Source organism: Panthera leo, chromosome F2 (genome assembly GCF_018350215.1).
Source record: "Panthera leo isolate Ple1 chromosome F2, P.leo_Ple1_pat1.1, whole genome shotgun sequence".
NCBI lineage: Eukaryota > Metazoa > Chordata > Mammalia > Carnivora > Felidae > Panthera > Panthera leo.
The window spans coordinates 72,160,096-72,187,204 of record NC_056695.1 but is presented as its reverse complement, the minus strand read 5'-3'; the positions used below and the strand labels follow the sequence as shown (position 1 = coordinate 72,187,204).

General features: G+C 48.8%; 1 pseudogene; it reads left to right on the top strand.

Moving 5' to 3' along the window:
- Positions 1-22,528, top strand: part of LOC122210610 — a 42,270-nt pseudogene extending 19,742 nt beyond the window's left edge.
- The last annotated feature ends 4,581 nt before the right edge of the window (positions 22,529-27,109 follow it).

Below are 27,109 nucleotides of genomic sequence, written 5' to 3'. Positions count from 1 at the left end.
ACACACACACACACACACACACACACACACACACACACACAAAGTCCTTCCCCATTTGGATACTATTTAAATAAAATCTCCCACCTCTTTTTAAAAATACTTTCACAGTGGGGTTTTAAAAAATGTAGATATTTTCTCCACCTGGAGTTTATTTTGGTAGAAGTAACTAAGAATGGACCTGAACTTTGTTTTAGACGCGGCTACCACTTGTCTAAACCTAACACCACTTATTAAATCACCTCCTTTTCTCCCCCTGATCTGAAATGTCCTCTTAATCACAAACTAAATTTCTGCGTATATTCGGATATATTTCTGGCTGTTTCACACGGTTTCATTGGTCTGTGTTCTACTCACACACCATTTACCAAACTGCTTCATTTATTTTAGCTTTATAAGGTAGTTTAATATCTTTCAGACCTAGACCACCTTTCATTATTCAGAATTTGACTGTTCTCATCTTTGTCTTTTCCCATAGAATATCAGCATATTTAATTCCGGGGGGGGGGGGGGACGGGGAATCCTATTTTTAATTGGAGTTATGTTAAATTTAGAGATTAATTTAGAGACAGTTGGCATATACGTAGTGTGGGTCTTCCTCTCATGGGGGCGTCTTTTCATTTATTCACACGTTTGTGTCTATTCCTTAATAATATCTTCAAATTTTATTCATATACATCGTACGCATAACTTGGTAACTATGATGCGTGAGATCTGTTTGCAGCTATTGTAATGGACTTCTTTGTTTCGTTATATTTCTTCTATTACATTGAGAGATACTCTGTTACCCCAACACGTAACTGAATTCTATTATTGGTGATGTTTTCTAACTGAATAACCTGGATGTCGTTGAGTAGAGTACTCCTTGTTCCTGTTCACTTCTTCCTTCTTTGTAATTGCATCTACGATGCCTTGTGCCCATTGTCTAGTAGTGATAAGCATCATGGATATGTCATGTTCCTAACTTTAAGGAGACTGCTTTCTGGGGTTTCATGGGTAAGCACACAGGGTGTGTGTGTGTGTGTGTGTGTGTGTGTGTGTGTGTTCCCATCCCCTACATTGCCCTGTGTGTGCCCCATTGTTTTTATAGCCGGGATTGGGAGAAGGGTGGCCCTAGAAAACAGAGGGCGAGCAGAACAGATTAGAAAATGAGCCAGGCAGGTGGGGTCTGGGGCTCTGGCCTGGGTACCCACAGAGATGGCTCCTCCTCTGTCCTCATCCATTGAGGTCTCTGACACCGCCCCCCGCACCCCCCACCATGACTTCCCCGGCCCAGGATCGTGTCCCCATCACAGAGTTCACCCGAACTCAGAGTCTAGTCCCAGCCCTGCACCCTGTCCTCCTGAGCCTCACCTTCCCATCCTCAGAGTGACCTAATACCACGTCATCAGCTGGTCACGGAAGGCACTTTTGTGAACAGCGATGCAACCGGGACGCCTTTCGGCAGCTGGTGGTCCTGTGGCCACACACGCTGTACTCACGATGATGACATCAGCACTCCAGCCAGCGGAAGCTGAACAGAGTCGTGTGCATGGAGAGGTAGGGGCTACACAACACTCACCTACGGCGACCGTGAACCTCCCTGGTTCTGAGCCCTGGCTTTCAGCCCCCAGAGCAGAGGCCTGCTCTTCCCAGGAAAGGAAAATAAATGGCTTTGGCGTTCTGACTGGCACACTGGGGCCTTTGAGGGCAGAACTGCTTTATTCCAGCTCAAGCTGCTCAAGAAGAGCCTTGACAGCCACAGGCAAACCCTCCTGCAGCCAAGGTCAAGGCCTGTCTGTGCGCCACGCCAGCTGGGCAGCTCCAGACCACGAGAGGGTTTCTGCAGGGCAAAACCGGTCCCTTAAAATCTAGGCAGTGGGGCACCTGGGTGGCTCGGTCGGCTAAGCGTTTGACTCTTGGTCTCAGCTCAGGTCACGATCTCACAGTTTCATGAGTTCAAGTCCTGCGTCGGGCTCTGTGCTGTCTCCTCTCTCTCTCTCTCTGCCCCTCCCTGCTCTCTCTCTCTCAAAAATAAATAAACATTTAAAACACTTTTTAAATACTTAAAATAAACGCTTTAAAAAATCTAAGCAAGAGCTTAATTCAGGTCATGATCTCACAGTCCGTGAGTTTGAGCCCCTTGTCCGGCCCTGTGCTGACAGCTCAGAGCCTGGAGCCTGCTTCCGATTCTGTGACTCCCTCTCTCTCTGCCCCTCCCCTGCTCATGCTCTGTTTCTCTCTGTCTCTCAAAAATAAGCATTGAAAACAAATGTTTAAAAAAATCTAAGCAGCCTCTTCTAACCTCCAAAAACACTTTTTAAAATGTAATAACACACAACAAATTGGGAGAGGAAAAAAAAGACGTCTGCCACCATTATGAATATAAAGGATGCTGTCCTTGAGCAAACCGATAACACGATCATTAAGATCATCCATGGGTAAATGAACAAGGACACGAACAATTTCCAGGAGAAAAAGCTGGAAAACATACGAGTGTGTTTTTCTTTCTTTTTTACTTATTCCTAGTTTCTCGGTGTTCTGCAAAGACCTGTGATGTTATTTTGGCAATCAGAAAAGAATCGCTTTATTAATCTAGACAGCTTTTTCAAGAAAGGCCTAAAGCTTCTTCCTTGCTGTCATGTTCTACGACGAATAGCACCCGACGTGCACTTAGGCATCGGAAGCCGACAGACATTTGGCACGTACGTGAGAAGCCCCCCTGGGCTCAGCCGGGAGGGCTGGGAGTGGGGCCATGAGAGGAAGTAGCAGACCCAGAAACGGGCAGGAAGAGGATGCAGGTTTCGGTCCAGGGTCTTCTGTCAGGTGTCCCGGGTTTAGGTGCCAGCTTGGCTACCTAGCAACCGTGTGACCTTGGTCCACACACTCACAGCTGGAGTGGTCACATTGCTGTAAACTGGGGGCCATCGTACCTTTAAGGGTTGTCGTGAGAAGTCACCGAGATGACGGACGGAAAGGACTCAGCACTGTGCCCGGCACGTGGTAAACATTCAATAAACGTAAGACGACAATTTGCATGGTCACTATGATGGAAAAGGTTCATTCCAGGGGGCCTGGGTGGCTCAGATGGGTAAGCGTCTGACTCTTGATTTTGGCTCAGGTCATGAGCTCACGGTCCGTGGGTTTGAGCCCCTAGTCCGGCTCTATGCTGACAGGGCAGAGCCTGCGTGGGATTCTCTCTCTGCCTCTCCTCTCTCTCTCTCTCTCTCTCTCTCTCTCTCTCTTTCTCTCTCGCGCACACACGCTCTCTCAAAAATAAATAATAAAAAAAAGAAAAGAAAAAGACTCCTTCTGGAGCAGGAATGAGCAATCAGATGTGATTTTAGTCCTAGTACAGAGTTTACGGTGTGGCCTTGGGTGAGGCACATCACTCCTGGGTCCCAGATGGTCTCCAAAGCCTCTTCCAACCCAGACATTCTGAGTCTTACGCTTAGACTGTCCCCGTTGACCTTCTGGGGGCTCAGCGAGGTCACAGCTCACTCTCCTAGTGACCACCCTCACCCAGGGGGACCCGGTAACATGGCACCTTGCAGACACGCCGTGGTTTGGAGCCCAGACTCTGAGGGTAGGAGGCTCTCCACCTCCAGGCTGCCCTCCCTTCCCCAAGGAAGTGACTTCTTGTTTGGACCTCTTCACCATTTCCATGGAGACAAGGGACAAAGCAAGAGGGCATTGAAAAGCCTTCCTTCAGGAAAAGGCTCCTCCCCTCCCCGGGGAACCCCCACTCCAGTGACGCACTTTCCTAGATCCACAGAAACCAAAAGGATTTCCCATCCCAGCAACCTCCGGGCCATTCTGGGGAAAGGAAACGGGACCAGGCTACCCATTTCCTGGGTAGGGGACACCCTACCGAGCCAGTCCCCACCAAGTGTCGCCCTGCTACACCCAGGCAGCTTCTGTCTGGGCTGCAGATTCCTCCTCTCCTACGGTTCCTGCTCGTTCCTTCCATACAGGAGGAATTTTCCATAATCCCTGCGGTGGGACCCAAGCCCTCAAGCAGCAGAGGACAAAACCTCACAAAGAAGGCCTGAAATGAATCGTCTCTTCTCTGGGTGGAGCTCAGCCCCGTGCCACACACCCAGCTGGACAAGTCAGGACTCGCTTCTGTGATGGTGCTTCCAACAACACCCCATCCTGACTCAGGGGCAGTGCCCGTGTTAGGCCGGCCCCCATGTCGGCAAAGTTGTCTTGTTGGATGCTCTTCTTTTTTTTAATAGTTTCTTCATATTTATTTATTTTTGAGAGAGAGCCCGTGCACGAGCAGGGGAAGGGACAGAGAGAGAGGGGGACAGAGGATCCAAAGCGGGCCCCGCACTGACAGCACAGAGCCCGATGAGGGGCTCAAACTCACAAACCGCGAGATCGTGACCTGAGCCGAAGTTGGCCGCTTAACCCACCGAACTACCCAGGCGGCCCTGGGTGTTTTTCTTGCTCCTCCCTTCTGCACGGCTGGGCCCTCCCTTAGTGCCCAGCCCCCTCACATGTCCAGGGCCACTGCATTACCATGGGGACAGTGTGGGCATTGGAATCTTGGGTACAAACACCAGTTCGGTAACCGACTGAGTGATGTTAGGCAAGTCATTTAATCATTTGAGTCTCCATTTACTCGTCTGTACAACGGGAAGAAGGAAACCTACATCGCGGAGTTCTGCGTATTCAGCCAACGCCTCCTGAGCGCTTACTCAAGTACCGAGCGTTATTTCAGGTAAAAACTTGCTGGAGCAAAACCGGCTTGAGTTCTGGAGAACTAACGGAGGTGACCCTTGAAAGGGACCTTATAGACATCCATCACGAGCCATGCTAGAGTAGATGGTGTCAACGCCAACACTCCTTCAGGGAACAGCTGTGAAACCTGGATAAAAATACCAAAACAGGGGCGCCTGGGTGGCTCAGTCGGTTAAGTGTCTGACTTTGGCTCCGGTCATGATCTCACAGTTTGTGGGTTTGATCCCCGCCTCGGGCTCTGTGCTGACAGCTCGGAGCCTGGAACCTACTTCGGATTCTGTGTCTCCGTCTCTCTCTGCCCCTCCCCTGCTCATGCTCTGTCTCTCTCTGCCTCTCAAAAATAAATAAATGTAAAAAAAAATTTAAAAAAAATACCAAAACAATTGTTTGAAAGCCCGGTACGACGGCTCGCGGGTGAAGATACGTAAGAGAACACGTAAGGTCTGTTTCCTGCGCTTTGTCTCCAGAGATTCTGACTCAGTAGGTCAGGCTCGGGCTCACGGCTTGGCTTTTCTAACAAGTTCGCCCATGATGCCAATGCCATTCGTTCAAGACCACTCTGAATGACGCTGGCAGAGGAGAGGCACCTGGAAGGTGAGAGGTTGCGATGGGACACACCCACGGTAGGCCTGATACTCTCTCTTGCTTTTCCCTTGGAGGCAACTGCCAATTTTGAAGCCCCGGGGAGGGCTTGAAAGGAGGACCAAATAGAAGGCAGAGGATGACAGCACCAGGGTCGTGGCACTTAGGAAACAAAAAACTTGGAGTTCAGGGCTACCGTGGGAGCCAACATCTTGCAGAAAAACTAACTGCGGAGAAGGGGGTCCGATGTCTTTCCCTGAAGACATTTTCCAAATGCCAATTCCCTCCTATCCATGCCACATGCCTCTGGCCGCCCGTCTGGTGCTCTGAGGCTCCACCCACTCAGGGTTCACGTTCACACGTGCACACCTGTGAGGTACAGGGGACTTAATGCCTCACGGGAGGAGGGGCGCCTGGGTGGCTCAGTCCGTTAAGTGTCCGACTCCGGCTCAGGTCACGATCTCGCAGTTCGTGAGTTCGAGCCCCGCGTGGGGCTCTGTGCTGACAGCTCGGAGCCCGGAGCCTGCTTCGGATTCTGGGTCTCCCTCTCTCTCTGCTCCTCCCCCGCTCACACTCTGTCTCTCAAAAATAAAACAAAACATTAAAAAAAATTATGATGCCTCATGGGATGAAACTTTGGCCACACCGTAAGATAGAAGCCCCTGGAGAAATTCCGCCCCTGGGAAGGGTCTTGAGATACAGCCTACGTGGTTTGTTGAGGGCACGGTCCTGTGAACTGAGCTAACACTTTTGCTTAGATCCTGTAGTATATACGTGAGGAACATGACGCCATCTCGCTTTACAGGTGGGAAAACTGAGGCCCAGGGAATATGAGGAAACTTCCCAAAGCCCCAAAAAGCTAGCAAGCAGCAGAGTTGGTTCCAGAATGTAAGCGTTACATTAATGATAAAGGAACTTTATTACCATGTGTCAGGCACTGTGCTGAAAACTTCGCAAGCACATCCATTGAAACCCTTACAGCAATCTTAGGAGGTAATTATTAGATCCCCCCCTTTTAGACAGGCCAAAACCAAAATGCAGAGGGACACAATGAGGTCGCAACTAAAACAAAGCAGAGCTGATCTTTCTGGGTAACAGCCTTATTGAGATGTAACTCAAACACCTTATAATTCATCTACGTAAATGTACAATTTAATGGTTTTTAAATATATTCACAGAGTTGTGCAACCACAATTACGTTTAGAATATTTGCATCACCAGAGCTGGGATTTGAACTCACATCCGTCTAATTCCAAAGCTTATGCCCTTAATCATCACGTGCTATTGGCACCAAAACCCCGGGTCCAAGCTACATCCGTGATACAGCCTGTATGGACGGGAAGCAACCACTCCGAAGCCTGGGCACTTTCCACCATGAGACCCTGCCACTCCACTTTGGATGCAGAAATCGCTGAGGGGGATGCAGATGGGGTGCAAGGACTACCCAAGCCCCAAAGGCTGAAATGAAACCAAACCCAGTGTCTCACTCATGTTTGTAAATGTCGTGTTGAGCTAGCACTCTCCACAGAGAGGGCTCCATCCAGGCTGATTGAGCTGAAGCCACAATTAGAAATTGGTCACAAGGATGAGGGGCCAAGAAGAGTACAAGTCGATGGCCCCAGCCTTGAAGTGTTCATTGGTGGTAGGATGGAGATCCTGAAGGGATGTGCAGGGCCCCCTGGGTGGCTCCGTCGGTTAAGCATCCGACTCTTGGTTTCAGCTCAAGTCGTGATCTCGCGGTTTGTAAGATGGACCCCCACATCGGGTTTTGTGCTGAGAACGTGGAGCCTGCTTGGCATTCTCTCTATTCCTCTCTCTCTGCTCCTCACCTGCTCACTCTCTCTGTATCTCAAATAAATAAACTAGAAGAAGAAGAAGAAGAAGAAGAAGAAGAAGAAGAAGAAGAAGAAGAAGGGGGAGGAGGAAGAGGAGGATGAGGGATGTGCAGAGTGAATAAAATACTGCATCTTGGGCATTCATTCATGCATTTATTCAGTATGCACTTACCGAGCACCTACTATGTACTAAGTACTGGATTAGGCATTGGGGTGGCAGAGATACCTGCCTTCAAGTTGTTCACAGTCAGCGGGAGGGACCGAGAACAGTATATGATAAGGCATTTAGCTATTCATTCCATAAATGAATGTTGAATACTTAACGATGTGCCAGACCCCATTCTAGGTGCTCGCACCATCGCCAACCATCCCCCAACGCCATTCTCCTTTCCTTCCCCGGTAGGGCTACGTTTCCCAGCCTCCTGGCCGCGTGTGGCCACGTGACCAGGTGCCGGCCAATAGGAAGCAAGATGGCCAGTGGTGCAGGAAGTAATGTCCTAACCACTTCCAGGGGAGGACTTTAAAGGGAGGTGTCGTGGCCCTGCTCCCTCCGTCCCTTCCTCCATGCCACCCCTGAGTGTGAGCATGGCTGCAAGTGGACGGGAACAGCCCAGGGCTGACAGAGCCGTGGGAGAGAAGCGGCCCGCACCCTCGCGCCACGTCAGCCTTGAACTGCTAACACCTGAGCGGAGCACGTCTCTTGCTTGAGCCGCGAATCCACTGGTGTCTGCGACAGAAGGCAACCTCACATTCTATCACAGAGCAAACACGGCCTCCGCTCCACAAGGCGGCGTGTAAAAGGGAAAAATAAAGAGCCTCTGTCTCCAAAGAGCAGAGGGAAGCCACGTGATTAGCCGGAGGGAACCGGGATCCGCCCACTTTCCAGCAAGGAAACCGACAGAGCTTCCCAGGGAGAAGAGAGGCTACGCGCATCTATCTGGACTTGGCCGTCCACGTAGTCCTGACTCTTCTCAGGACCGGCGGGGAAGTGTAGGGCCCCCAGAACATGGTACCACAATAATTTGTGAGTGTGTGCTCGCGTGTGTGCATGGCAGCGGGGAGGGGAAGGGGACAAGAAGCACGTGCCCAGGGCTCCCGGGGAAGGACGGGGAGGCTCCCGCTGACACATGCTCTCTGGGCTCCGGGTGTACGTCCACGGCGTCTCGCCGGTTTGGGGGAAAATGAGAAGGCCGGGGAATGAAAAGCCCTGGGAATACTGAACGGTTCCGCAGAGGACACGCTTACAGAGACGAAGTAACTTGCAGGTGGCTGTTTGCCTCAGAGACCTCCAGAAGCTAAAGAATAGATTCATTTATGCTTATGGTTCCCGGGGGCAAAGGCCAGACTGCACTTATTCCTTGATCTGGGCTTGGTACGGCCCCCAGTATGTTTCTGTACAATAGGCTCTTCATAGGTTCCCAAATACGATCGTGCTGCCAACCCCCACTCCCCCCCCCCCCCCAGCCCCACGGTCCTATGGCACTTGTAGGAAAATCCACACCCCTTGCCTAGCCCGCTTATCTGCCCATCCTCAGGCCCTTCCACGTCCCTTCTCTCCACACCTGCTACACACCCAACACTCAGTCCTGCCTCAGGGCCTTTGCACGTAGAATTCCCTCTGTCTCAAAGCCTGTTCCTCCAAACCCTTGCAAGGCTGCCTCTCTCTTCAGGCCTGTGCTGATCACGTAACTTAAAGTAGACCCAACCGCCCTAGGCATCGTGCGTGTTTGACTGTGTCGACCTGTTTGACTTCCCTTTAGTACTCATTTCATCCCAGTTTTCCTGTTCGTTACCTGTTTCATCTGTATCTGTTATCTGGCCCCCTCCCACTTAGTAAACAACGACTCCATGAGGGCAGCCTGGTCTGCCTTATTCCGCATTCCTTGTGAGTCCCTAGCACCCGTGTTCGTGTCCCCATAGCGAGGATATATTTGCTGAGCAAATGACAGAGAGGGTCAGTTCAGGTGGAATCGTTCACAAAGACTTCACGATTCCCTGAGCTGGAAATAATCGTCTTTCTCTAAATGTCAAAGCCATGTTCTCTGCCTCTCCTAAGGTCCTCAGCACCGTCTGCCTGTGCTGCGGATATTTATAGTTTTTCTCTCCCCTACCAGTCCTTTTAGGCTCCTTGATCTGGCGGTACGCCTAATGCATCTCGGTACCCCCGCCTTCTCCCGGCCCTTAGCGAAGTGCGTTGCACACTCAGTGCTCCATCAGTGCTCCGTCAGGGCTGAATGAGTGGTGTCGACTGTCGTCACGGACAGCTAAGAATAATTTGGAATTCCGTGTCTCTGCATACCAAGCGCCGTGCTCATCACTCTATTCAAAATGACTAGGAATTGATGTGAATATGAGTTCCAAAGATGAATATTGCAGGGCCGTAGAATTGAGTAAACACGGGGCTTCGCTGGTGGGTCGTTCTGATGGTAATTTTCTCCCCGCGTTCAGCATAATTGGACGGCTGCATCTGGGTTTTTTGGCACTAACTCTCTTCAAAGAAGAGTGAATGCAGGGAAAGTGGAAATTAAACGCGACGATCTCATCAGGGGGATGGAAAAATGACAAATGTCACAGGTCTCTCTCTAGGGAAGCAATGCAGAAGAGGGGCTCTTTTTGGTACTGATTTCAGGTGGAGTCAAAGAGGTTTCAAGGGCTGTGACTCTGTTTCCTGGCTTGCAGGTTTCCACCGGCAGCCTTGAGGCTGTGTTCGCTGGTCTGCATTTTGCTAGAACGTTCCATAATGCTTTCTCAATATATATGCATGGAGATCTCACCAACTGTGACCTAGCCAGGGATGGATTTGGGGAATGTTTCTGTTTTACCAGATGTTGTAAACACAACCCGCTTACCTCTGAAGTCTCAATTGCCACTTTCCCCTGACGCCCACGGGCATGGCCCTGCCAGACCCCATCACAGGGTTCCAAACATAGCATCTGGGTTTTCAGCCGTTTGCACCTGTGGCTTCTACTGCCCGGGGATGCTCTCCACGTACCACCACTTGCCACGTCCATCCACCAGGCAACTCCGTACCAAAGGTTAACTCCAGCCACCCCCACTCAGTGAGAGCTTCCCAGAGCGATGCGTCTCCTTTGTGCCTTCACTGATGTTGTTTCTGCCTTCGTCATGTGAGTTGTCTGTGTCTCTCTGCCTCCCAACCAGATGCTGAGGTCTCAGTGGCAAGGGCTGAGTCTTAGCTATCTTTCTAGCCCTCATGCCGAGCAGAGTTCTGACACAAAGTAGATGCTCAATAAATGTGTATAGCCACAGAATATAGGACACGAGTCAAAGTCCCGACTGCCACCCGGGATAGCAGAGTTGTTCGGTGCATGGGCCTTCCACCAGACTTCCTGCGTTCAAATCCTGGATCTTGACTGGCCTCGATCTGTGATCTTGACCTTGACCTTGACCAAGTTACATGAAATCATTTCCTCATCCCTAAATTAGAGATGATGATGATAGTAATAGCAATAGTCCCCACCTCATAGGGATGCTTCTGGAATGAGATATTAATACAGCACGTGATATTCACCATGCCTGACCCCTGGTGCCTTTGCTGTTGTGGAGTGTAAGTCATGTACCCATTGTCAGTCATTTATACTCATCTCCTCAGTAACAAACACAATTGCTGAGAGACTAGGATGATATAGTATGATATGTAAAATTGCTTTTCAGGAGGAAAAATATTATACAAGCAAGGTCAATCCCCATGTCACGATAAATCACGATGAGCTGTCCATTCCTGTCCCCTAATTCTGCCCTCCTTCTCTTCTTTACTTGGAAATTGGTGTGAATAAGTTGCTCTCTCCAAATAAGTCTGAGGACATGGAAATATTAGCTTATGTGAATGAAAAATAAAATGAGAATTTCTAAAATGAGGCCAAATATGCTAGGAACAGTTGTTCATCTAACCCCTTGGGCTAAGGTTGGGATAATCTGCCTTTGGTGCCTAGTGCTATTATTAATACCATACTCCATGCTTCTTGTCCTTTGAACTTTCACCTCTAGTGACCCTCTACCACAGCATACAGAGGAGGGGAGAGTAGGGATGTGTTTCCTCCACTTCTGATCCAAATAACACTTGTACATGTTTTGCTATATCTGCTAAATGGTTTTTTTCTTCAAACTGACTCACTTTTTAAATTTAAGTTTATTGGCAAAGAGAACTTACTATAGAAAAATGGAAAGTATATGCCATACGTAAAAAGTAAGAACAACAAACAAGGGTACAATGAAAACGAAAACATCGTTGCTGAATTCCAGCCAAATACCATTGCCTGCTTAGGCTCTTGGCCTGCCATCTTCCTCACTCTTTGCTCAAGAAGATTAGGAAGAGTCAGAAAAGCGTTACACCTAACTAACTCCAAACCGAAACTTTCTCCATACTGTTACGAGAAGGAATGAAGGGGGGAAAAGTGCGACCTTCCCCACTTTGTGTTTTCAGGTTAGTTAATTCCATATTAGCGTGCCGCCTAAAATCAGCACAGCCGTTCTAAAGGCAGGTTTTACTGGTGGTACCCAGGCCGCCCTGTGGAAACGGTGCCTACCCACTGGGAAGCCATTCTCGTGCACCAACGGGCACTGAACATCAACCACAGACAGCCCAGCCTGAGCGCGGTCTCAGCCCCTTCTCCCTCACTACACAAATCTGTCAGCAGCGCCTATGGATTCTGCCCCCTCAGATCTCTTGAATCCCTCCCTCATCGCCATTGGCAGCATCGTCTTCCTGGTTGAGGTCTTCATCCACTCCCCTTGGGTGAGTGCAACATCCTTCTCCAGCATCTCTCTGTCTCCTAGGGCCTTCCCACTCTTGCCCACCTGCCATGTGCCTGCCCAATCAAGGGCCTCATAAATGTTCACTGACTGTATGAGCCTGTATCTTTTTCTTAAGTTTATTTATTTATTTTGAGAGCAGAGGAGTGGGCAGAGGGAGAGAGAGCGGATTCCAAGCAGTCTCCCCACTGTCAACGCAGAGCTCAATGTGGGACTTGAACCCCTGCACTGAGAGATCACGACCTAAGCCGAAATCGGACACTTAACTGATTGAGCCACCCGGGCACCCCTGAGCCTATTGACAGCTGAAACTCTGGAAACCAGAAATGCAGTGATCCATGAAGTAAAGCTGGGAGCTCCCTGGAGGGGGGGAATCTGTGGGGGGAAAGGTGAAACACCCTTCCCAAGAAGAGGAAGAGCCCCTGCCTCCTTGACCTTGATGGTCACTCAGGGAACTCCTCCTGCTCAACATCCTTCACATGCTATGTTCTTCCGGGCTTTGAGTTGTATCTGCGCCTCTCGCCCACGGGACCGTGAGCTCCTTGAGAGCGGCAACCACGTCTTAGTCTGTACAACCCCAGTGCCGCGCACATCGGAGGAGTGCCCGACGAACGCTGGGTGGAGTGAATTGCTGAAGTCAGTGGGTAGTGATTTCACCTCACCTGTCCCCAGTCAGGGCCTCCTCTGCCAAAGCCAACCATATCCTTGCCACACACCCAAGGCCTGAATGTATCCTTGTGTGGCGTGCAAGCAGGATCGTTTGTTTCTTGTTGGGAGATCTTGTCAGCCTCTATTCTATGGAGGCACAACTTAAAAAAAAAGTCTTGGCAGAAAACAAATCCAGCTGGAAAGCGACGTGGAGAGAGGTGACGCAAGAATCCTCAAGGGGGCTCCTCCAACAACCTTGTACCTGCAGCTCCCAAATCTCCATGTGATGGTAACTGCACGGTACAATGGTACCTGCCAATGGTACAATGAAATCACCTCTGTCAGTGACTGCTGACCTCTGGGGACCTTACAGAGGGCAAGCCATTCATTCAAAAGTAGGCTCAGCACAGGACCTGTCCGTTGCTCCCACGATTTCGTGAGTCAATGTGTGTCAAGGTTGTAAAATGAAGGCATTAGCAGTCCCAGTTTTGCAGCCGCAGGATTGAGGCTCAGAGGAGTCAAGTACCTTGCCAAAGGCCACACAGCAATTGGCACAGCCAACTTTCACAGCACCCGTAACCAGTGTCCCTAACCACTACACGCACCGCCCGTGCTCTGCCCAGACCACCAGCCTTCCCAACGCGGATCTCTCTTTTCCTGGCAAGAGGTCAACATATCGCTCTCGGGCCGTAGTCTTCAGAGAGAAGGATGCTGTAACAGCCAGTGGATGGGAAACCACCCCCCAATCCATAAACATGTAACAGAGAAGACGTAAGGATTTCCCATTAGATACTCTGTACCGCTGCCGAGGAGTAATAAAAACAGGGAGCATTTATTGAGCACTTAGGTACTACTCTGTTCTCAACAATTTCATGACACGGGTCTTGGTATTATCCCCATTGTGCAGATGAGGAACCTGAGACACACAGGCATAAAGCAGCTTGCCCAAAGTCACAGAAGGGGTAAGTGGAGGAGCTAGGATTCCACTAACTGAGCAAATCTCTGCTGACTGCCCTCCACGTGTAGGTGCTACTCTAGGGACTGGGGAAAGCCGAGAACAGAGCGGTCAGAAACCTCTTAGATCTGTGCTCTGTATCTTATCCATCCACACGCCCGGGATGAGGAGGACAATGGTGAAGGTGACTACGTCTACTACTGTTTACTGAGCACCTACTATGTGGCAGGCCTCGACCCACTCAACTATAAAGTCAGGCCGGTACTGTCTACCTCCCAGCCTAAAGCAGGGGCATATTGTCTCATTTAATTCTCAGAAACCCTCCTGAAGTCTCACGACAACGTCCACGTTGCCCATTTCGCCATTGACCAAAGCAAGGCTGAGTCAAGGTCAGTCACCTGCTCCTCCCTGACCAATGAATCCAAATGCGCCCCTTGCTACAGGGCCACCCTCAAGTTCCATCTTCCCTAAGAGACCTTCTTTGACCCAGCCCGGCCTCCTCTGGCTCCTCTAGCTTCTTACAACGGCAGTTATCTGAGCAATTGGGAGAGAGGCATCTGAAACCAGAGAAACATAAAAACGTATTAGGTAATGCTTGTAAGTGCTGGCACCAGATCGAGGTCATAGCTAGGCTCCTTCTCACAGTCCCCCTGCCCTCGCCAGTTGGAGGAGGCTTCGGGATTTCAGAGCTGCCCTCAGTACCCCCTTTCTTTGAAAGATACTTGAGCTTTTATCTGGGTGGATGTGCAGAGCCAAATTCAGGTGGTATTACTCTCCCGGAAAGGTAACTGCACTACGTGACGTTGTTCATTACCAAAGAGGAATTCGATGAGGCCATCGCCAAGAACACTGCTTTTCGTGACAATCGATGCTGGGCTGCTCTCATCCAGACGGTTAACATGGGGAGGCCAGGATGAATTACAGGAGCACCACGCAGCCCATCCACAGGATGGGGGGACTGGGACTGCCGAGTCTTTGCACACGACGCTCCTTCTGCCCAGGCTCTGATGCCTGTCCTTCTAAGCTTCGCCTGGAAGACTCCTATGAAGCCCTCAAAACCCAGATTAAGGATCATCCCCCCTGTGAATTCTCCTTGACTCTCAGAGGCAGATTCAGACCCTCCTTCTTCTGTGTTCCCAACGTACCTTATTCATATGCTCGTTGGAGCATATTCTGTATTACGTATGATATTAACATTTATATACACAGATACATATTTATATCTCTTTTTAAGCTGTGAACTCTACAGGGAGTTGGACCCTTTCCCCCTGTAGTAAACTTCTCCGTCAAGGCCTGGCTCAAATGCCTCCTCCTCTGTGAAGCCCTCCTTGATTAGCACCACTCTCCACATAGCACTTTGTGCAATTCTCCACCATAGCATTTGAACCTGTGTGTGTGTGTGTGTGTGTGTGTGTGTGTGTGCACGTATACAATCCGGTGTTCCCTCTAGGTTGTGCGCTCCTCAAGGGCTTGACTGTTTCATGATTTTTTTTCTGCATCCCTGAATCCTCACCCAACTCCTGGCATGTGGTGAGTTCTCATTATCTGTATGAGGCTAATAAATCCTGAGGCCCGTGTGGCTTGTTTCTGGGTGCCATTAGATTGGAAGGACCGTGGTCCAGCAAGCAATATAATGAAGAGGGAATTGTGTTCTTTGCCCCAGTATCTTGAAGAACACAGAAGGAGTGCAATGTGTAATTCACAGGGACGCTTCCCAAACTCCTTTCCACCGCACCCCACCCCATTCTCTTATACTCTGGGACTGCTCTGGAACCTGTCACTGTCGACCCTTCTCTCCTTCTTTCCCACCATGCACGCGTGCACACACACACACACACACGAGCATGATGTCTAATGCCAGCTTTAGCAGCTGGTTGTCCCTCTTCACACCCCGTCCCCCCTCCCGCTCCACTCTCCTCTCCCAGTCTTTGTTACAGACACCAGTTTAGCTCGCCTGCCTGCTTTGTGTTTCCTTTCCACTTTAAGCGAGAGTCCGTTCCCCTTCTCTGCCCATGTCTTTGAGATTCTGCCTCTCTCTGTCCATTCTCCCGTGTTTGTACCCTCCCCCCCAGTCTAGAGGAACCAGGCTGGCAAAACCTGGTTTCCACAGGAGGGGAAAAAACTCAACATGAGCAGTGGCTGGGGGGCCAAGCAGGGTGCCAGACGCAGGAAGCATCCACATGCTAAGGAATGTTGTCTGGGCCGCGTTGAATGGATGGGGACATGGATGTATAGGTTAATCTCATGTATCTACTCAGCAAATAGCCATAGTGGACCTACTGTGAAACAGTCATAGGCACCGGGAAACAGACCTTGATAGGAGAAGCAAGGTGGAAATCCTATGTGATTAGGTACGCTCATCAAACTATCCCTTTACTGAGAAAGGGGTCACAGTATACACCCCCACCCTCTAGGATGAGTTATTCTGTTTCAAGCAAAACTCCCAGGGCTGAAAACCTCCGCCCTTATTCGTTACATGCAAAACTGACCCCAGAGAAGTCAAAAATGAATTACCCAAGATCTTTCAACGAGAAAACAGAGGCTCCTCAGCCTTTTCCCTTTACCTCAGGTTTCAGCGAAGAGACTGTTTTGATTGGAAATCCATGAATCTTGGGCCCTTTAACTTCTCAGGGTAGTTATTTCAGGATTTGATGTGAGCCAAAAGGCCAACGATGAGTCACAGTGTGAATATATTAATATAATTATTATAACAAGACAACAATGATAGCTACTATTCACTAAGCATTTACTGCCCTCTACAATGCATGATCTCATTTAATTCTTTCAACAATCCCGCAAGACAGATAGATATTAAGACCAGGAGACTGAAATTGCGGAGCTTAACTTGTCTAAGGTCCACAAGGTCAGCTCCAGAGTGAAGATGCAGATACAAGACATTGCGTGCTCTTGGCTACAATGGTCAAGTTCTCTCCATCAGCCAAGACCCTCAGTGCCACTCAGAGCCGTCTCCGGGATGCTGGGAACCAGGGTGAGCTTTCTGGTCTATATTTAGCTTCCTTTTCCACCCCTTATCCCCAGTTCCTACACACACACACACACACACACACACGCACACGCACATGCACATGCACACACACACGTGGTAAAGGTGGTAACTTAGAGAGGGAGAAGGGGTGGGAGAAGAAAAGACGGTCTACCATCTGGGGATAAAGGAACCGCAAAGCCCACATACCGGAAGATGGATGTGATCTAAATAACCTCAGCACCCTGAACAGCTCCTCCTTCCAAGCCCAGGGATGTGCTGCTGGCTGGTTCCCTGTAAAGCCTGCCGCAGGCTCCAGAGCCTGGGGAACAGCTCCAGGGCCCCTCCCCCTCCATTCTCAACTGGCCTCCACTTTTCCCCACTTTCTACTCAGAGCCCAGCCTCTGGGTTGAGACTTCATCCAGCTGCCTCCTTCAGCCATTGCTTTGGAATGCTGCCTTTCAGCCAGAGCTGCAGAGAGAGAGAGTAGGGCCTCTGGGCAGGCTCACCTCCCTTAAAGGGATGTCCTTTTAAGTATCCATTCAGCACCGATTTAAAGCAAAGGGGTGGGTTGGCAAGAAGGCCTGCTGGCGGCTGGTCCAGCCTGTCCTCCGTTTATCACGACAGTTTGGCTCCCACCCTTGCAAACTCCAAGCCCCACGACTGACTCAGTCACAGTCTCCTTGGAGGGCAGTTGGCAGTCTGAGCGGCTTTTTTGGAGGTCACCCACATATGCATATTGTCAAAGTACTTCTTACAACCATGCGCTGTATTCTTGGAACGAGCGCTGGGGTCATTGTTTCCTCCACCTTTGTCTCTCTCCAGCATTGGCTGGTTACGTTTCAGGGCCTGCCCAGAGGATCCCTCCTGCCTTTGGCTCTCTCTAAGCTCCAAACTGGGCCCCTAAGCGAATTCTGCTCACCCCATGCTGAGAGCAGACGTCCAGAGTCCCCACCCAGGTGCAGGAATCCTGGCTCCAGCAGAGGAGTTCAAACGGGATTCTTTTCACAGGGTTAACATTTCAGCAGCATCTTACAATCAATGTTAGCCATTTAATGTGGCGGCATTTCTGATTGTGTACCCAAAAGCCATTAGTAAATCAGAGAAGCACTTGCAATCAATGGTGTCTTGGAAATATCTGCAGCTTTAACAGACACACACACACACACACACACACACACACACACACTTCTTTTGTGTTCCTACCGCACTTTATGTCTACCTCTTGTATAACTCTTGTCAGGGTGCATCATCATTGTTTGTGTGTGTGTATCTCACCCACTAGACAGTGAGGTCCTCAAGGGCAAAGTCTGTCTAATTCATTTTTATACTCCAATGCCAGCACTGCGTCCAGCACCTCATAGGCACTGAATTCGATTTGTTTGAATTGATGTGTAAGAGAGTGAATTCAGATGGCTCGTCTAGGGGGCACGCATCAGTCTTGGGACCGGAGGGTCTTTTTTTTTTTTCACTGATTAGAATAGGTGGCCATGTCTGTCTCTAGGGGGGCCCAATGCCCCTGTTGTGGAGCGACATGGCCCAAGCACAGAATGGGTCCTTAGAGAAACTTGCAACCCTGGGCTAGTGCTACCACAAAGGGTCCCTTCTCCCAGGCCTTGGAGCCCCCTGCCCGGGCCAGGCATCAAGCTCAGGGTAAAGAAATCCGGTGTGTGACTCACACTGGAAACCTGGAAGGAACAGATGTGTATCGTGGAGGACTTGCTGGCCACTGTGTCATCGGTTATTTAGCGTCAGGTTTTCAGAAAGATCTTTGGGGACTTCACTGCAGCCAGATGACCTCATGCTGAGCGAGATTTATGGCCTCTTGAGGGAGGAGTAAGGCTATGAGGTCACAGAGGGAAGAGAGCCCTATAATTATGCATGAAACCATATCATCCCCCTGCTCCTTTATGAATCAGGCCAACAATGAGACACTGCAATTGCCATTTTGGAAAGAAAAAAAAAAAAGAGGGCACCTGAGTGGCTCAGTCGGTTAAGCTGTGCTGACAGCTCAGAGCCTGGAGCCTGCTTCAGATTTTGTGTCTCCCTCTGTCTCTGCCCCTTCCCTACTCCCTCTCTCTCTCTCTCTCTCTCAAAATGAATAAACATTAAAAAATTTTAAGAAAAAAAGATATGACAAAATGCACCTGCCGATTTGTCTCTTCTTAATAATTGCAATATTCACCAACATTGCATTTGTATTTTTGTGCATCAGATACAGCAATACGTAGCAGGCACTCATTGAATTTTTGTGGACGATTTGAGCGAATGTTCTTTAACACACATTATCTCCTTTAAAGCACACAACAGCTCTTTGGGGTGGACACCAGTGTATGAGTTTCCTCGGGCCGCCATAACAAAGCACCACAGACTGAGTGGGCTTATGTCACAGACGTTTATTTCCTCACACCTTTGGAAGCGGGAAGTCTGAGATCGAGGCATCAGTAGGCTTGCTTTGATCCAAGGGCTCTCTCCTTGGCCTGCAGATGCCATCTTCTCCCTGTGTCCTCACACGGCCTTCCCTCTGTGTCTGTGTCCTAAGCTCCTCTTCTGAGGACACGGTCATATGGGATTAGAGCTCGCCCACATGACCTCCTTAATGATGTGAAGAACGAAGGCAAAAGGAAATGTAGATAAAATTAAATTTGCTTATATAACCTGCAGCCCATTGACAAATACTGGAGACAGGCAGAGAACGACTCTCCTCCAGGAACTCCTAATCTTAATGTTAACGCTTTGGTAGAGGGAAAAACAACCTTCGCTTGATGATAGCTAGGCCTCCAAGATGCTGTCAGTCTTCTCTACATGAAAACCCTTTTGGAAATGTCGTCTTGACCTCTCCCAGCCCCCCCCCGCCAAAGTGTGTAATCTATGGTTCCTCACAATCCCAGGGCAGTTCTTTCTGCCCATGGGTCCTGGCCCCTGTGCTTTAATAAAACCACTTTTTTGCACCGGACGTGTCTCAAGAATTCTTTCTTGACCGTTGGCTCTGGACCCCAGCACTTCAAAGCACATCATGAGGACCACAACAACCCGCTGGTACAAGACTTCAGTAAGTACCTGGGTGTTTTCACAAGTGTCTCAGCTGGTGTCCACATTCATCATGGTTCCCTCCCCTTCTCTCCAGGTTGGAGTGGCCAGGTCAGTTTGGATTAGATTGTGGAACACCTTGACTGTAAACATGAAGGAGGTGGGCTCTTATCTTATGGCAGCAGGGATGTCTTGGCAGTTTTTAAGAAGGGCCAAATTGTTTTTTTCAGGAACATACCACCCAGGAAGGGAGAAGACGGATTGGGGGACAATAGTCTAATCAGAAAGACCAATAATGACACTGTTGACCAAGTCCTGGTCCCCGTTTTTCAAACTAAGTTCTACAGAGTCTATGCATTCCATGGAGGTGCCTCAGAGGTCACCTGAGGCCCAGGAGGCATTGTGTGGAAGAGAAGAGGGGACCTGAGTTTCAAAGAGCAGCTGGACCCATGATCACTTTCTTTGTGAATAGTACACCTTAGCTCAATAACGAACATTGCAAACCTCTCATCTACATGAAACACAATGAGACCATAAATAAGAAGGGAAGAGGAGGAAGGGTGAAGGAGGAGGAGTCTCTCTCTCGAGGAGAGATAACTGGTTCTCCACAGACAGATCCCAAGGAAGAAGAGAGAAGCCATTTTTCAGACGGCTGACCCACACATCCTGCCAGTTCCAGTCTCCCCCAGGGTGGGTCTACTTCCAAACTCACTCACATGGTTGTTGATAGATTTCAGATCCCCGAGGCTGTCAGAATGAGAGACTCAGCTTCTTGCTGGCCATTGGGCGAGGCTGCCAATGGTACATCACCCGTCCACAAACAGCTCATAACATGGCAGCCGGCTCCACTGATGATCAAGTGAGAAGGGGAGAGAGTAAGACTGAAGTCACAATCATGTGTAACCTAACCATGGAAATGACATCTAGTCACTTCTGTTAGACACCGGTCACTGGGTCCAGCCCCCACTCCAGGCGAGCGGTTAAACTCCAGGTTTAACCTAGGGATCTTGGAGAGCCATTTTTATTTTTTTATTTTTTTTAACGTTTATTTATTTTTGAGACAGAGAGAGACAGAGCATGAACAGGGGAGGGGCAGAGAGAGAGAGGGAGACACAGAATCAGAAGCAGGCTCCAGGCTCTGAGCCATCAGCCCACAGCCCGACGCGGGGCTCGAACTCACGGACCGTGAGATCGTGACCTGAGCTGAAGTCGGACGCTTAACCGACTGAGCCACCCAGGAGCCCCTTGGAGAGCCATTTTAGAAGAGCCCACTATACTCAGGGGTAAAGACTTAACAGAGTGCCCCCTGTTGCCCCCTTACTGCCCCCTCAGTTCTCGCTGCCCCCTCAATGACTCCTTCCCAAGGGGGGAGAAGTGACGTCCCTTAACTAGTGAGTTTGGGGGACGTGACTGGGATATGTGGGTCAACCATCTGAAAAATGGCTTCTCTCTTCTTCCTTGGGATCCATCCGTCTGTGGAGAACCGGTTCCGTTATGCCGCTGGCCATGCCAGCAGCTGAGCCGTAAAGGCTCTGTCTCCCCTAGGAGAGAGCTTCCCTTCCCTAGAGCCACTGGGGAGAACTCCCTCAGTCTGGGTCCAGAAGTAGGCAACCCACTTTGGCTGCATACGTATGCCACAATCTCCAGCCTCAGCTTCATCCAGAACGAAGTTGGTGTTTTTGTCACCACTGGCCTGAGAGTTCGGTTCTCTCCATTAGCTTAGAACTCTGGCAAGGAAGAGAGGCGCCCCTCTCAAACCCCACTGCCATTCTTGAAAGAGTTGGGGTCTGGAACCCACCTAACCTGAGCAGGGCAGGCTGCGCGGTCACATGAACGCAGGCGCTCAGCAGGGTCCTGCCCTTGGTTTAACACTCTGCTGTCACCGTCTCGAATTTCTTCACAATTTTTAAACAGAGGTCCCACATCTTCATTTTGCACTAAGCCCCGCAAATCATCTGGTTGGTCCTGAACCTGAGTTTGATCCTGCTTTCGCCGCTAGCCTCCAGGTCTTGGACACGTGACCAACCCCCTCTAGATTTCTCGCTTGCAAAAAGGGGCTGATACCCAATATCTAGCACTAGGGTTGTTGGGAGTCTCAGGTGAGGCGGTATAGGTGTGAATGGTAGAACTACCCCTGGGTGTTTAACCTCCAGCGAATTAATTAGCCACCTCTGCCCAACGCAGATCCTGACCGGAACAGCTAAACAAACATGGCAGGAGGAAGGAATAGAAGACCCATTCTGGTCCCAGAGAGAACGCATCAGTCTGAGATTCTGACACGGAAGCCAATGTACCCTGCAAAGGCCCTTCCATGTATCCCAGCAACTCCATGAGCAGTTCCCACAATGCACTGTTGACGCGGCCACTCAGGAGCCTCTAGGGAGCCAAGGCCATGATGGGACATGAGGTCTCCAGGAGACCCAGACCTCATGGAAAGGTCATCTGCTGTAAAAGAACCAGTACCCTGAACGTTCACTTTGCAAACGAAGAGGAAATGTGTGCAGACATCAGGCTATCAACTTACACAACTCGAGAAAACACTAATCGTTAATGTATTTCATTGAGAAATACCAGAGAGAGAGAGAGAGAGATGCTTTTTTTGTTACTTGACTAATTTACTGCATTTCATGTTTAAATTGAAGTATCTACTTACACAATTATGAACCATCCTGACTCAAAGAAAGTTCACCAAAATAATTTCCTTATGTAACATTATCTTCCGATATACCTGCTATTTTCATTTCATTATGTGTTTTTATTCTTCCAGAGTCGAAAGATCTAATTGTATTTTTAAAGTGTCCCATTAAACCAAAATAACGATTCTGCTACAATAACCATCATGAGCTAGTTGGTCCTGACTTGTATCACATTTTGAAATGTCATGCTTTTTTTAATGGTTGTTTTCCCAAGAGGGTTTATAGCTTTTTGCAATTAGGCAGCCTTGTAAAGCATGGTTTTAGATGATTTCAATGTTTCAAACCAACTGAGCATTTCAAACACCCATTTCCTTTGCCTTTTTAAAATTAATAATAATGCCTTTCACGTCTCTTGGTTCTTTATAATTGACAAAGTGCAATCACATTTATTGTTTTATTTGCTGCTACTTTCCAGCTCTAGGTTACATGCTAGAAGAGGGCTTGGGTCACCAACAAAGCAAGAGACTAGAGCTCACATGAATGTAAAAGGAATTTACTGGCAGGATAGCAGGTGGTTCAAGGATCCACATGCAGGCTGGGGGCGGGGAATGTGGCTCCAACATCAGAACCACGGAAATCTGGGCAGCTGAGAACACTGCCAAGAGCCTGTCATCATTGTCTGGTTCAAGTGCAACCACCAGGACTGCCAACATCTCTTGCTCGCTCGCTCGCTCGCTCGCTCTCTCATTGTATCTGTGAGATGTTTCCATGTGGTTGCCGGTGATAATAGTTCATAGTTTCTTTGTTTTCACTGCAGTATCACACTCTCTGGTATAATTTTACCAAAACGTCTCGCTCATTCTATTTTTTTATGGATTGTTTCTAGTTTTTGATTATGATGAGCACTGCTGCTGTGATAATGGCTTGCACCTGTCTTTTGGTGGACGTGTGCGTTAATTTTTCTTAGATGTCGCAATTCCAGAGGAATTGCTGGGCCGTCAGGTAGGCACAGGCTTCACTGCGTAGATGCTCAGTGATGGACTTTTGAGTCTCCTGCACCCAGTGTGAATATTACCTCCTATCCCTGCCCCTCTGTATCATTCCCTACACATGCAAGATCCTGGGGGTGTTCGATCAGTCCAGCCCAGACCTCTTGCCCTCACCTAACAGGCCTAGGGCAGAGAACAACGTCCTTTGTCAGCTTCCATAGGATGTCCTTCATTCACATCCTGGGATGTCTTCTCAAACAAGGTGGGGGAAATGAACAAGATGTTCCGGTACCCATGAATCTGTGATGTCATACTCAGTCAGTGAGATGTCCCCGTACATATGCTTCCAGGACAGGAGACTGGAGCCCAAGCCATGGCTCTGAGGGTCTGGGCCACATGCCAAGGAGCTTCAATGAGGGGCGGCAAGACGGAAAGTTCTGGGGCACAGTGAGAGCTGAGATAGGAAAGGAGTCGGTGGCCTAGGGTCCCGCCTGCGGTTCACAGCTTCATGTTTTGTGTCATTTAAACATAAAAACCCGTTTGCAAATAAACGTTCACATGTAATGCTAATAACCTACTCCTGACCCCACGATGCCACTGAGTATAAAAGTCTACCACTGATTCAAGGCACTTGGTCAGGAATAAAGAATTGGATTGTGAGCTTCCGTTGATGGCATAAAACTGTTCAAAGGAGGGAATATTAACAGTTTCTACAGATGAGACAGTAAGTCATACAAAACGGATCAAAAGGTCTGTGGCTCAGGCTGAAGTGAGGTGGGCTTGGGACCCTGACAACTCAGCCTCCCTCTCCTTCTCCTTGCCTTTCCCACCGTGGTTCCTAAGGCAGCTTTTCGGAACCCTGGAAACTCCTTTGGGCGTGCTGAAGAGGGCTGTGTTTTGGAGAGAAGCACCTCTGTGGCATCGAGCAAGTAGCTTTACCTCTGAACTTCAGCTTCCTCGTGTGGGGATAATGAAACGTACTTCTTATGAGGATCGGAATAAGGGCATGCAAACCACCAGGCACGATGCCTGGCCTGTCTTAGGCAAGTGGAGAGAGCTTAATTTGCTTCCATTTCTCCATGGCCAACAGAAGGGAGAAGTGGATTCTGGTTTGTTGAACCATCTGTTGGATGAAGCATGTGAGAAAAACCAAAAGTGAGGTGGGCAGTACAGGGAAAGGATAGCATGACGACACTTTGCCTAGCTTCCATTCATGACTGACACCAGCTGCTGAGGTCTTCGGGACAGGGGGTGGTCCATAAATAATAACCCTTTTCTTCTCCTCTTGACTGTAGAACCAGTGGAGGGAGGTGGGACACAGAGAGATGGAGAGCAGACGGCCATCTTTACGACCCATGAAACTGATGGCAGGTCATGGTGTTATACTCCTGGCCAAAAGGATTTGCTAACACTTTGCCCTCTAGACCTAGAGACAGTCCATCCCAGGGAGAGTTTGGGGCGAGCAGTCACATGAGCGAGAGCCCGGAATGTCGCTCTCAAGGAGGGCCTTCTGGGAACAAATGAAGCAAGGGGAGAAAAATCACCATTCTTGCAATCACACACACACACACACACACACACACACACACACACATACACACCCGCCCCCATATGTGCCTGATTCTGAATCCCTAAGGCAGTGGCAAACCCTATAATCATTTAAGAATGATTTTAGGGGCCTGTTTTCGGTTCTTTTCAATCCCCCAGTCTGCATGTTCTCAGATTCTGTCATTCCCTTTCCTTCGAACGGCACCTCCTTCAAGTCTTTGCCCAAGTGATGCGTTCTCTATGAAGCCCACTTAAAATGACAGCCTCCCACAGAATAGGAGAAAGAACATTTGCAAATTACATATATGATATGGAATCAATATCCACAATACACGAAGAACTCCTAAAACTCAACAACAAATTTAATTTGCCCATTTAAAAATGGGCAAAGGACTTGAATAGATATTTCTCCAAAGAAGATTTGCAATATGCATGTGAAAAGATGCTCGATACCACTAATCACCAGAAAAATGCAAATCAGGGCGCCTGGGTGGCTCAGTTGGTTGAGTGTCCGAACTCAGCTCAAGTCATGATCTCATAGTTCATGAGTTTGAGCCTTGCATCGGGGTCTGTGCTGACAGCTCAGAGCCTGGAGACTGCTTCGGGTTCTGTGTTTCTGTCTCTCTGCCCCTCCCTGACTCAGGACCTCTCATTCTCTCTCTCTCTCTCTCTCTCTCTCTCTCTCTCAAAAATAAATAAACATTAAAAAACAATTTTAAAAAAGAAAAACGCAAATCAGCCCCACAAGGAGATACCACATCGCACCCATTAAAATGTCTACAAAAAGAAAACACACAGAACACAAGACAACAAGTGTTGGTAGGATGTGGAGACACGAATCCTTGTGTGTTACTGATGGAATACGTGAAAAGATGCAGTTGTTGGGGGAAACAGCATAGCCGTTCCCCAAAAGTCGAGTGTAGAATTACCATATGATTCACTTCTACTTCCGGGTATGTACCCAAAAGAATTGAAAGCAGGAACGCAAGTGGGCATATATTTGCACACCTGTGTTCACAGCAGCCTGATTCGGAAGAGCCAAAAGGTGGAAGGGACCCAAATGCCCGCTGGCTGACGAGGGATAAACAAAATGTGGTCTATCCATACAACAGAATATTGCTCAGCCTTAAAAAGGAATGACATTCCAACACATGCCATAATATGGATGAATTCTGAGGACATCACGTTAAGTGACACAAGCCAGCCGTGGAAGAATAATTGCTATAGGATTGTCCTTACATGAAGTACCTAGAGGAGTCACAGTGATAGAGACAGAAAGTCGAATGGTGGTTGCCGGGCCCTGGGGGCAGGGCGAAGGGGGAAGTCAGTGTTCAGTGGGGACGGAGTTTCAAGCTGGGAAGATGAACAAGTTCTGGAAATTCATGGCGGGGACGGCTGCACAATGATGTGAATACACTTAATGCTGCTGGACTGGACGCTTAAAAAGGGTTAAAGTGAGGGCCACCTGGCTGGCTCAGCACGCGACTCTTGATCTTGGGGTTGTGAGTTCGAGCCCCACGTTGGGGGTAGAGATTACTTAAAATTAATGAATAAGTGCATAAATAAACTTTAAAAAAATGGTTAAGCGGTAAATTGTGTTATGTATATTCTACCACAATAAAGAGAAAGATGGCAGCCTTGATTCCACCCTGTCCCCGTCCTCCTGATGCTCCCTGACCCTGAGCTGCTGGGTTTTTTCTGCTTCATGGGCCCGATCCCCTCTGATACATTATGTAATTTACCAATTTTCCATGCATATGTTTCACCACTCTCGTGTAAGCTCCACAGGGACAGGGATTGTTGTCTCTTTTATTTTCTTGTTCACTGAGATTTGATATTGGTGCTCAGTAAACACTTGTTGAGTGCATGAACCTTGGTGATGCTCAGTAAATCCTTGATGGGTCCATGAGTCAGTGGAGGGACGGATGGATAAAATGAATCTGTCGCCTGGCTTACCGGGTACCACTTTCCAGTTGGAAATCATTAGAGACACCATCAAAGCCTATTCTACACTGGAGTAAAGAGAGGCACAGACAGGAGTAATGACTTTTCCAGAAGACTGACTCAGACACCACATTCAGAGAGAGTAACAAATCCAGTAGGAAAGGAACAGCAGTGCTCCGTCTCAGGAGAATAGGAGGTTCCCCTCCATATCTTTTTTTTGTTTTGGTTTTTTGTTTTTTTAGCATTTGCCCTCAGGGAAAAACTTGTTCAGCTTATAGTTAAAAAAAAAAAAAAGGCTTCATGTTTCTAGCAATGTCACTGCTGGATTTCATCCGTCTTTTTCTAACTGAAACCTAGTTAGTATCTAACAGAAAGGAAGAACAAAGATTGAAGTGAGGGAGAGTGAAGGGTTGGGTGAGCGGTTTAACACAAAACGTGTTTTCTTAGTGACTTAAAAAAAAGAAATA